Below are 11,663 nucleotides of genomic sequence, written 5' to 3' on the forward strand. Positions count from 1 at the left end.
GTATTATCATATACTTAAGGGATAAGAAATCATTAAGGCTTACTATGTGTATATATATGTATGTATAGTTCATGTGTGTGTGCTGAAAAAAGAGTGAGTTTGAGAGAAAAAAAAGGTGTTGTAAGTATAGAAAGAAAAACTAGCAGCAGCTAGTATAGAGAGAAAAAAAAAAATTAAAAGAGAGCTTGTATTGTATTTTATTTGTGTGTAATAAAATTAGTATTTGAGTTATTTTTATTATTATGCTTCCAACATAAGCGCCTCTGGTCTACTTGTAGAAGCCTGCATACTGAACATAGGCACTTTACGCTTAAAAGCTCCTATCAAAAATAGAAAACAACCATAATAGCAGAGGACCGCATCAAATGCAAGTTCAAAAGTGCAGGTTTGTATGCTGAGAATGGTCACTTGATGAAAAATGAAGAGTAAAAAGTAATATGAATTCAACACCTAGCTTTATCAGAATAGGATAAAAGGAAACATATATTCAATTAGGTAGACAAAAAAAAATGCAGCTATATCTGAAAACATGATCCATTTATAGACACCTCTACTGTGGATACAGCATTTAAAATATTCTAGAACAAAATATATGAACTGTGGAAGTATGGTGCATATATACCGAACAAATCAGTGGGACGGCGACCGCAATAACTGAAGGCTGGAAAACAAAAAAACAGAGAGTTGAAAGAAAAAAAAAGTTCAAAAATGGTGGAAATTTTTGCGGTTGAGAATGGACTCAAAGGAGACCCAAGGCTTCGAGCTATATCAAACGCAATAAGGGTTGTTACCTTTGGGTTCTCTGTTAAGAAGCAACAGTGGTGGTCAGTTAACGATGATGGACCGGTGGGTGCATAGTGGACCAGTGGTGATTGGAGTGGCGGAGGGTGGCTGAGGAAATCGGGAAAAGAGAAAGAAAGAAAATGAAAATGTGACCTATTTATCAATATGATTCGTGCCGGTCGGGTCGAGCCAGGCCTGGTCAAAAATATCATATATAAGGCTCAGTCTGTTTTAAAAATGAGTTTTATTTTTGTTCAAATTCATTTTTCGAGTTTATATTTTTGTTTAAATCTCTTACTTTTTGGACAAGCTTTCAAATCGAGTTCACCGTAATTACATTGAACCACACAACTAAAATGAAAAGACAAAAAATAATATAATTTTTAGATTTTTAATTTGGTAACTAGGTTCACTTTGTTATTTATATATATATTTATCTATTTTGATTCTTAAATTTGAAAACGAGATTCATTTAGGTGCTTAAATTTAGATTTATCAAGATTTGATGATATGATCAGTGTTATTAGAATATGATTGGATTGGACGAACAAAGATTAATTGATATAACAATTCGAACAGGGACGAAGCTAGAATAATTTTTTAGGGGGCTGAATAAAATTTTAAATTTTTATAGTCTATATCTTTATAATTTTTAAAGGTTTAAATTGAATTTTTATAATTTTAGGGGGTCAAATTATAATTTTACCTTTACTAATTTAAAAATTTTAAAAAAAAATCTAAAGGGCCTAAATAACAATTTTCAATTTTAGGGGGGTTGGCATGGATTCACCTCTTGGTTCAAACAAAATAGTTGAATTGATTGACTCATAAATTGCTTGGATTTGGTAAAAATTAAATACTGGGTCAAAGATTGATAGTTGAACAAGTTGAACCGATTTATTGTAGGAGGAAATCTCTCTACACCTCTATTTATTGTAAGAGGGTCCAATGGATTATGAGAACTGAATGATAGTGGTTGATTAGGTATGTTCTTAGAGAAGACAATTTAATTGTTGATTGTTTGGCTAACTTGAGTTTAAGATGGAAGATAGGCCTACTAGTTTACGATGACGTCTCTAATGAAGCATTAAGAATTCTACATCAAGATAAAGCTAGTGGTGCTTTTGATCAATTTAATTTAATGTAATTCCTTTATTTGTCTTATCACAAAAAAAAAAGTTTAGACTGAATCCGCAACTTACAAATAGTGCAATGACTAATACTCAGGTGCCACCCCTATTTCTCGAGGTAGTTTAAATTTATTTTATATAAATTTGATGGTTAGAATATGCCATAAATTTTTATATTCTTCAAAATTTTGAAATTTATTGAAATAAAAATAGAGGGGATAAGTTCCTTAAAATAAAAGTGTATTGATTTGATTTCAATTTTTTAAAAATACAAGGATTTATAACATATTTTAAAAATAATTAATTACATAAAATAATTAATTATTTAAATAATTAATATTAAATTATTTTATATATTATAAATTATGTGGCAACCACTTAGTTAGTGAAGGACAACATTATATAAAAAATATAAAATCAAATTTTCAATAATACTTATTCATTATAATTATGATAAATAATAAGTAGTTTTGGTTCATTAGTTAATTTTTTAATTCTTTCAAAAAAATTATAGACCCTAATTTGTGTCTTTTTAGTGTGTTCATTATTTTACAATATCATAATGTATTTTATATTTATATAAATTTTAATAAGTTAATAATTCGTATTGTATTCATTCCCAATTCATTATTTTTCGAATTATTACCTCTAGTATAATATTTAAATATATTTAAAATCTTTATTAAAAATTATTTTTTATAATGATAGTGAAAAATAAATATTTTTATATATTTAAAAAAAATTAAAAGAGAGAGAGAGAGAGGACTGGGGTGTTTAAAACTAACCCTTTCAATGGGTTAGTTTTGATATATAGGTATATATTTTATTGAAAGGAAATATTTCATTAATAACTCAAAAAAAAAAATAAAGCAATGATTGAAAAGAGAAAAAAGGACAGCTAAAATTCCAAGCTAAGAGGTTTGTCCCATGCGCTTAATCTTAAGTCCCATCTCTTTAATTGATTCATTATATGAGATATTCATAAGTAGAATAGGAAAAATATAATTTAGGAATTTCCCACTCACAATAATTTATATAACAAGGTAACTCTAACAAGAGTATAAGTTACATTTTTAGTACTTCTAAGAGTTTAAATGAAGTACAAAAACTGAAAATAAGATTAAATCTAGAGATAATCTTGCAACCTAGCATTCCGAATTTAGATCCATCATCGTTTCGACTGTACTTAAATTAAGGCCTCTTTGACTGCGTATAATTCAACAACTTTTGGAGCCATCATTTGATTATCACGATCCTCTACATCACAGACTATACCAAACCAGCCTACAACTTTCTCCTCATTAAATAATGTGGCATTAATATTGCACTTCAGCACCCATCCCATAGGCGGCTTTGACCAGCAACACTAGAAACTGCTCCAGGCTCTTGAATTTTATCAAAAGTTCGTTAATGATTCCAATCTTACATAAAGAGTCAGAAAAAGCAAGGATATGAGCAGTTGAAGCATTTTTCTATTGTCATGCAAAAAGGTTCCTATGGAACCAAAGACTCCACATAATGCTTAAAGCTCAACCTAATAATTTGCCATCCAGTAGCAATCACAAATAAATCTGTTATTGTTAAAATGCCATATTTGATGATTCAAGGGTCCATTAAACTGATTTTGATGATTTTTTTTTACTATTTAAACATTTTTCTATTGATTTAGTTAACATTAATGTCTTGTTTGATTACGGGTATAATAACATGAAGAAAATGTTTATTTATTATATATGTATCACAATAGTTAGACCTAAAATAAAAAGAAAATAGTTACTACAAATTTAAATTTAAATTAAGTTAAAAAGATGAATAATAACCTTTATAAAAAAATAAGACTTTTTCAAAATAAAAGAAAATTTTTCCTTCTAAAAAGGGGAAAGAAGAATAAAGTACTGATATAATAACTGTTGTATCATATGAAAGGGTCGATTGTTTATTATTCCTAATATTAATACTAAGAAGCTTTCTACCGGAAGAACTCAGCAAAGCCCAACACCTAAATACTAGGAAGCAATTAGCTATTTGCCCATATTGACAGAAGAACATTACAATAGTAACTCATCCAATTTATAATTTCAGACCAAGGCTAAATGCTCATGCAGTCAGACATCTTCTTATGGGCTTACCACATATCCATGTACGGTAGTATAGCATAAAAACAGTGTTCTTCAGAGCCATATGAATGGGTATAGCATAAATGCTTGACGATGGACTAGGATCTAATACATTAATACCAACGACATATTGTTAGTAATATATAATGAATCAAAATTGATATTGTGTGAAAATATCAAAGATAATGCACATATGTACCATCTGATTGCATCTGCAACCAATCTTGTGTGCATCCGTGTTAAGATACAGAAATTAAGGAGTAAAATGTATTCTTGATCATTAGAGAGAAGCACCAACAGAGTATTTAATACCAAAAGTGAGTAACTATCTGTTAACAGACTCATAACAATTAACTCAACTTCAACTAACTATTTTGACTTGTTTATACAATTAATATTTCTTTCATTTCATAACATGGCCCATGCTTCTCGACTTTCACTGCTTCTGCTCGTCGTCCCCTCCTGAGCAAATAACTCTAAGTTTGCTTCTGAATTTATCAAACAAACCAACTGACAAGGGCTTGGTCAGAATATTAGCAATCTGTTCCTGTCCAGATATATGGCTGACTTGAAGTGATCTATTTGCCACCTTTTCCCTGACAAAAAATAAGTCTAATTCCACGTGTTTGAACTTGGAATGGAGAACTGGATTGCTTGCAATAGCAACCGCGACTAAACTATCACACCAAACCAGTGCTGTATGAATTGAGATTCCGAGTTCCGACAGCAACGACTAAATCCAGATCATCTCTGCAGTGACATTCGCGAGGCTGCAATATTCAACTTCAGCTGTGGATCGTGATACTACTTGTTGCTTCCGAGAGCTCCAAGAAATTGGATTTCCACCAAGAAACACACAAAAACCTGATGTGGACCGGCGATCATCAATATCAGACCCCCAACTTGCATCAGAATACCCTTCAAGAAGAAGTTTTGAGCTTCAAGTAAACTGTAAGCCATAGTCTAGAGTTCCTTGTAAGTAGCGGAGAATTCGTTTGACAGCTTTGAAGTGAGCATCTAAGGGTTTATGCATATACTGACAAACCTTGTTGACAGAAAAGGCAATGTCAGGTCTTGTTATGACCACATACTATAAGGCTCCCACAATGCTTCTGAATAAGTGTTCACCCGTCGTTGGCTCTCCATGTAACACCCCCTACCCGTATCTATTGCCGGAATAGGTACGAGGCATTACCGGAGTTTACTGAATATTTTCAGATAATTCTGAGTCATTTATTATTCATATTTTGAAAATAATCATAACGTCTCTCTATTGGGCCCTCGAAGCCCCAAACATACATTAAAAACCAATTAGAATTAAATCGGGATCATAAAAAAAATTTCGCAAAATCTTAAATTTTATTTTTATGTCACACTTGAGTTTAATAATTGTCTTTACTTACATAATTTCCTTGTATCAACATATCAAATATAATCATATGTACATGTCATGAAACATATCATTCTCTTACCGTTTCTTCATAAGTATATATCAATCATTTCATTATATCAATATTTCATGTTCCATCATTTACATATATTTTATGCATATTTATTCCGATAAAGTTTATATCAAACTTAACGTAAATTATATTCCATGAGCTTATTCTTATTTCGTTTATCTATCTTCATAATTATTTCATACAACTATTTTGTACATATATTTCCATATGACCAGTTCTTGTAAACATTTCACACAACCATTTCATATAACCATTCATCATCTGATACATATTACCTGAATATCAATTGTTTAATAGATGTCATCGCGTCTCCCATCCATGGTCTTATTTATCTTTGACATGATGCCATAGTGTCTTTCAACTATGGTCTTACTCATTTTCTGTCATGTTGCCATGGTATCTTTCAACCATGGTCTTATTCATTTCATGTCACGCTGCCATGGTATCTTTCAACCATGGTCTTATTCATTTCCCGTCATGTTGCCATGGCATCTTTCAAGCATGGTCTTATTCATTTCCCGTCATGTTGCCATGGTATCTTTCAACCATGGTCTTACACATTTCATATCAGGTTGCCATGGTATCTTTCAACCATGGTCTTACACATTTCATATCAGAGAGCACACTCCCGCGAACCTCATCCTTACAGTGAGATTACCAGTCCAGGCTAAATCCCCCGTAATATAAACTCATAGAGTATTGTCGGGATTACCAGTCCAGGCTAAATCCCCTGCAACAACAATTACTCTAATGAGCTTGGATCTGAATTAGCAGTCCAGGCTAAATTCAGACCCTGATTCGGATTATCCGTCCGGGCTAAATCCATTTACACGTATTCTTCGGGAGGACTATATCAGGATAGGATCACCCATCCGGGCTAGATCCTTTTTACCGTCAATTCCTTTTCAGAGATCTATCGATTTTTCCTTTCATTCAACCGGGATTTCTTCCCCTTTTTATCAAATATGTTAACGTTTCATCAATTTTCAAACAATGAACATTCAAATCATATTCATATCAAAAAAATACATTTCAAGCATTTAATAATATAATTCAAGTTATACAAACTTACCTAGCGAAATTGCATAAATATCAAGATTCAGGGACATTTTGGTAATTTACCATTTTTCCAATTTTCACCCGATCTTAAATTGACAATTTCATTCAATTCATTAATTTAGATAATAAAACAATTCATTCCCTTCAATTTGGTTATTTTAACATTTTTACAAGATTACCCCCTGAAGTTTTACTTTTATTGAATTTAGTCCTTAAGCCTAAAACATGCAAATTAGTCATGCTAGTTGAATATTCATATATGTTTTCCTCCTCCTCCTCTCCATTCCACATCCTTAATGTATATAACACATTTGTAAGTAACATTATCTATAATCTTTATTATTTACTTTTATGAATATTCAAGCTATCCATCTGTGTCACGGTCACTAAATTATTTATATATGGAGCTTTAGAACTCCAAATTAAGATCCGATAATTTTCCCTAAAACTATACTCATATATCTTTTTACCATAAAATTTTCAGAATTTTTGGTTTAGTCAATAGGCACAGTTTATTCTTTAAAATTACCCATGTTCTGCTGTTTGACAGTTGTGACCCTTCTTCACTAAAAATTAATTATCTCCTCATACATAATTCGAATGATGTTCCCATTTATTTCTATTGAAATTAGACTCATTCAAGATTCTAAAAATATAAATTTAAGCCCATAATTATTTTATCCAATTTTTTATGATTTTTCAAAGTCAGAACAGGGAACCCAAAATCATTCTGACCTTATCTCACAAAATTTATTATATCTCATGATTTAAAATTCCATTGCTTACATAATTTCTTTTATAATAAACTAGACTCAATAATATTTAATCTCATATTTTATTCATCCTATAATTCGATTTGTACAATTTTTGGTGATTTTTCAAAGTTAGACTACTGCTACTGTCCAGAACTGTTTTAGTGCAAGATATTAATTACCATGTTTATAACACCCTTATTTTCTTTTTCTACACTATTTCTTTTTCTACACTATTTCTCATCACTTTCTCTTATTTTCTCTTCACTAACATGACAAGAACATAAGACCATATATAAGAAAACTCTAAATCAACTTCAATTCCATGCTTTTTCAACAATATTAAACTTAAAAATATATTGAAACTAGATGTTCTTACCTTTTCTTATTGACTTCAATCTTTAACTTGATTTTTCTCTCTCCTCCAGCTTCAACTTCTTGAATCCAACTTGATATTCTTGCTCCCCATCATCTCCTTGCTATATTTCTCTCTTGATGGCTATGGAAATTCTTTCAATTTTTAGGTGAAAATAATGAATTTTTGGTGGAATGACTAAATTGTAAAGAAAGAAAACTTATTTTCTTCTTCTTCTCTTCCGTTGGTTTGCATGGGAAAGGAAAGATGATGATAATTCTTCATCTTTCCTTCCTTTTATACTAAATAAATAATAATATAATAATAAATATCTCATAAAAATATTAATAAATTAATATTTATCTAATTAATTAATTTAAAATATCATCAACATAATCATTACATTCTAGAATTCTCTCTCTTACTAATTGACCATTTTTCCCTTCATGATCTTTTAGAATTCCATCCTTGAGTCATCACTTAATTTGGTAAAATTGCCATTTAGTCCCTCATAATTTTTCACCTATTTAATTTGGTCCTAATTCATCAATTTTTCTTCGTTTCTAGATCATTCCACCCTTAAAATATTTACACCATTAGTCCTTCAACTTTTTTATATTTACACTTCAACCCCTTAAATTTTAAGTATTTATTCTTGTGCAACAATACTTTTCTCATCTTTGCAATTTAGTCCTTTCTTGAATTAATATATCATAATATTATTCCCAATATTGACATAACTCAAAATTTCCCTTTTTGTCACTTTATTTCCTTATTTTACTATATCACGGATAATATTTTACTGTAAAATTTTTCGGGGTATTACACTCCATCATGAACGGATAATCTGGATGTGGTCACCATTAGCGTAGGAGAGGCCTTCGACTGATCCATGGACGCTCACTGAAGTAAATCCATGATGTACTTCCTTTGGTTCAAAAAAATTCACTCGGAGTATGAGTCACCTCAATGCCAAGAAAATAATGCAACGGACCTAAATCCTTCAAAGAAAAATTTTCATCAAGAGCCTTGACAAATTGATCAATGCCACAAGAGTCCGGGCCAGTGACTATGATGTCATCAACGTAGACTAAGACATAGATAAACCGAGACCCTATCCGTCGAATGAAAAGAGAACTGTCAGCCTTGGATGCGACAAACTGAGATGCCAGCAAGAAATCTCGCAGTTATGAAACCAAGCACGAGGTGCCTGTTTAAGGCCATAAAGCACCTTGTGCAGCTTGCAGACAAGCTGTTGACCGTCAGGGTGGTGTTGCTCAAAACCAGGCGGCTGTTGCATGTAAATTTCCTCATGTAAATCCCCATTCAAGAAGGCATTGTTGATGTCGACTTGACGGAGAGACCATCCTCTAGACACGGCAAGAGCCAAAACTACACGGATCGTCGTTGGCTTGACCACAGGGCTGAAAGTCTCTAAGAAATCGACACCTGCCTCTTGTAAATAACCCTTAACAACTAACCTCCCCTTGTAGCAGGCTACCGAACCATCTCTATGTCGTTTAACCTTGAAAATTCATTTGCAGCCAACAGCACGACGGCCTTCAAGTAATAGGACAAGATCCCATATGTTTTTAGCTAATAAGGCCCCATATTCAGCTTGTACAGTTGCAGTCCAGGCAGGACTTTTGAAAGCCTCAGCAATGGTGGACAGCTCTTTTTCATTCAAGGTAGAGCAAAACAGTTTTGGCTTAAAGATGCCATTCTTCGACCGACTTCGTATTGGGTGACTGTTAACAGAAAAAGGTGGCTGTGCAACAGTATCACCTGAAGCACTGGTTGGAGAAAAAGATGGTTGTGCAACAATATCACCGGGAGCATGGGATGGAGATGAGCTGGTCAGTGATACTGACTCCCGTGGCGAAGGTAATGGACTAGGAAAATGAGAAACAACAGGTGGCTGTGTGGAGGAGTCAAGAGAAGTAGAATTCAGCGAGGCCACCACTGGAACTGGAGAGTTTTGATGATGAAAATGGACAGGAGACCCAGCTATTGGCAGAGAAAAACCAGCCTGGAATGGAAAACTTGTTTCATCAAACAGAACATGACGGGAAACAAAAATGCGACCATCCTCAGCAAGACATTTGTAACCCTTCTGGTGAGACCCAAAATCGAGGAAAACACATGTCTGTGACCGAAACTGAAGCTTATGCTGCTGAAAAGGCCTCAAGTATAGAAAACAGGCACTCCTAAACACCTTCAGCTAAGAGTAGTCAGGGTTAGTCTTATATAGTTTCTCATAAGGAGTCTGATGATGCAAAACTGGCATTGGTAATCTGTTGATAATATGAACTACATGAGAAAATGCAAACGACCAGTATTCCAACAGTATTGATGCCCGAGCTAGCAAAGTGAGACCCATATCAACTATATGACGATGTCTTCTTTCAGCGACCCCGTTTTGTTCTGAGGTATATGGACAAGTGAGACGATACTGAACACCCAATTGAGAGAGAGTAGCGGATAAGGCACGATACTTACCCCCTCCATCTGTCTGTAGAATTTTGATAGACGCCCCAAATTGTACTTGAACCATCTTGTGAAAGTGAAGAAAACAACGAGCTACTTCTGACTTAGATTTAAGAAAATATAACCTTGTGTATCAGCTATACATATCCAAAGAAGAAACGTAGTATGAAAACCCATTTGATGACACATGGGAGGGACCCCAAACATCTAATGCCACTAATTCAAAAGGGACTGAATACACTGTTTGTGAGGAACTAAAAGGTAACTTGCGAAATTTTCCCATCTTGCAAGGTGTACACATAAACTGTAAACTATTACGTTTGAAAGAAACATTACAAGAATTCAAAACATGAGCAAGAGTATTAGAACAGGGATGGCCAAGTCTATCGTGCCAAAGTTCAACAGATGAAAGAGTCTGAATATTGCACACAAGAGGAGACCCAGAGCTTGAAGCAGATTTATTAAAAGTAGCTTGAAGCAAGTTTATTGAAAGTAGGTCGAGAGAAGTCGAACCTATACAAACCATCATGCATGTCGCCCTCCAAGAGAATCTTCCCTGTTCGAATGTTCTTCACAAAACACAAAAAAGGATGAAATTCGAAAAATACTGCATTATCTCTTTCAAACTACCCTACTGACATCAAATTTTTACAAACTGCAAGAACATGGAGAACATGTTTGAGGTGTAACAGGCGAGAACCAGCAGTAAAGGTGGAAAAGCCTATATTATCAATGGAAACGGACTCACCATTACCCATGGAGACCTCGTTTGTACCTGTGTAAGGAGAAGCATTGTTGAGACTAGCTACAGTCGGGGTGATGTGATTGGTAGCACCCGAATCAAGATACCAAGTTTGAGTAGCCACTGAAGAAGAAAAAGCCTGAGAAGAGGAATGCGTCAGACATGAGCTACAATAGTGGGATGAGGAACAATGGGACGTAGGAGCTTCACCAAGATGATGGTAGTTGACTATCATTGAAGAGCTCGAATTAGGTCTTGAAAAATTCTCATCAAAGCGATGATAACAGGTCTACACCAAATGTCCTATTTTACCACATAATTGACACTGTGGTTTAGAACGAGTCCACCCTCGACCTGAACCACGAGCACGACCACGAGACCACCCACGAGTTTGACCCCTGTATCCATGATTAGAACTACGATTAGACTCAGAACCAATCTTGTCGAGATTACCTTGCTGTGACTGAAAAACCAAGTTGGCTTGCAAAGGCATATCAGTTAGGAGAGCCAGTTGTCGTGCTTCACTGTCAAGAAGCATTTCAGTAACCAGTTCAAGACTCATTGGAGTGGCAGACACAAGAATCTGAATGGACTCAAACTCGATGGGAAGGCCAGCCAAGATAACGCTGATCTGTTCTTGCTTCGTAACCAGGCTACCAGCGGCAGTCAGACTACCCACCAAGATAACGCTGATCTGTTCTTGCTTCGTAACCAGGCTACTAGCGGCAGTCAGACTATCACTTAAACTCTTGACCTTGGAGAGGTAATCTTTAAT

The sequence above is a fragment of the Gossypium hirsutum genome, chromosome A01, assembly GCF_007990345.1.
Source record: "Gossypium hirsutum isolate 1008001.06 chromosome A01, Gossypium_hirsutum_v2.1, whole genome shotgun sequence".
NCBI classification, from domain to species: Eukaryota; Viridiplantae; Streptophyta; class Magnoliopsida; order Malvales; family Malvaceae; genus Gossypium; species Gossypium hirsutum.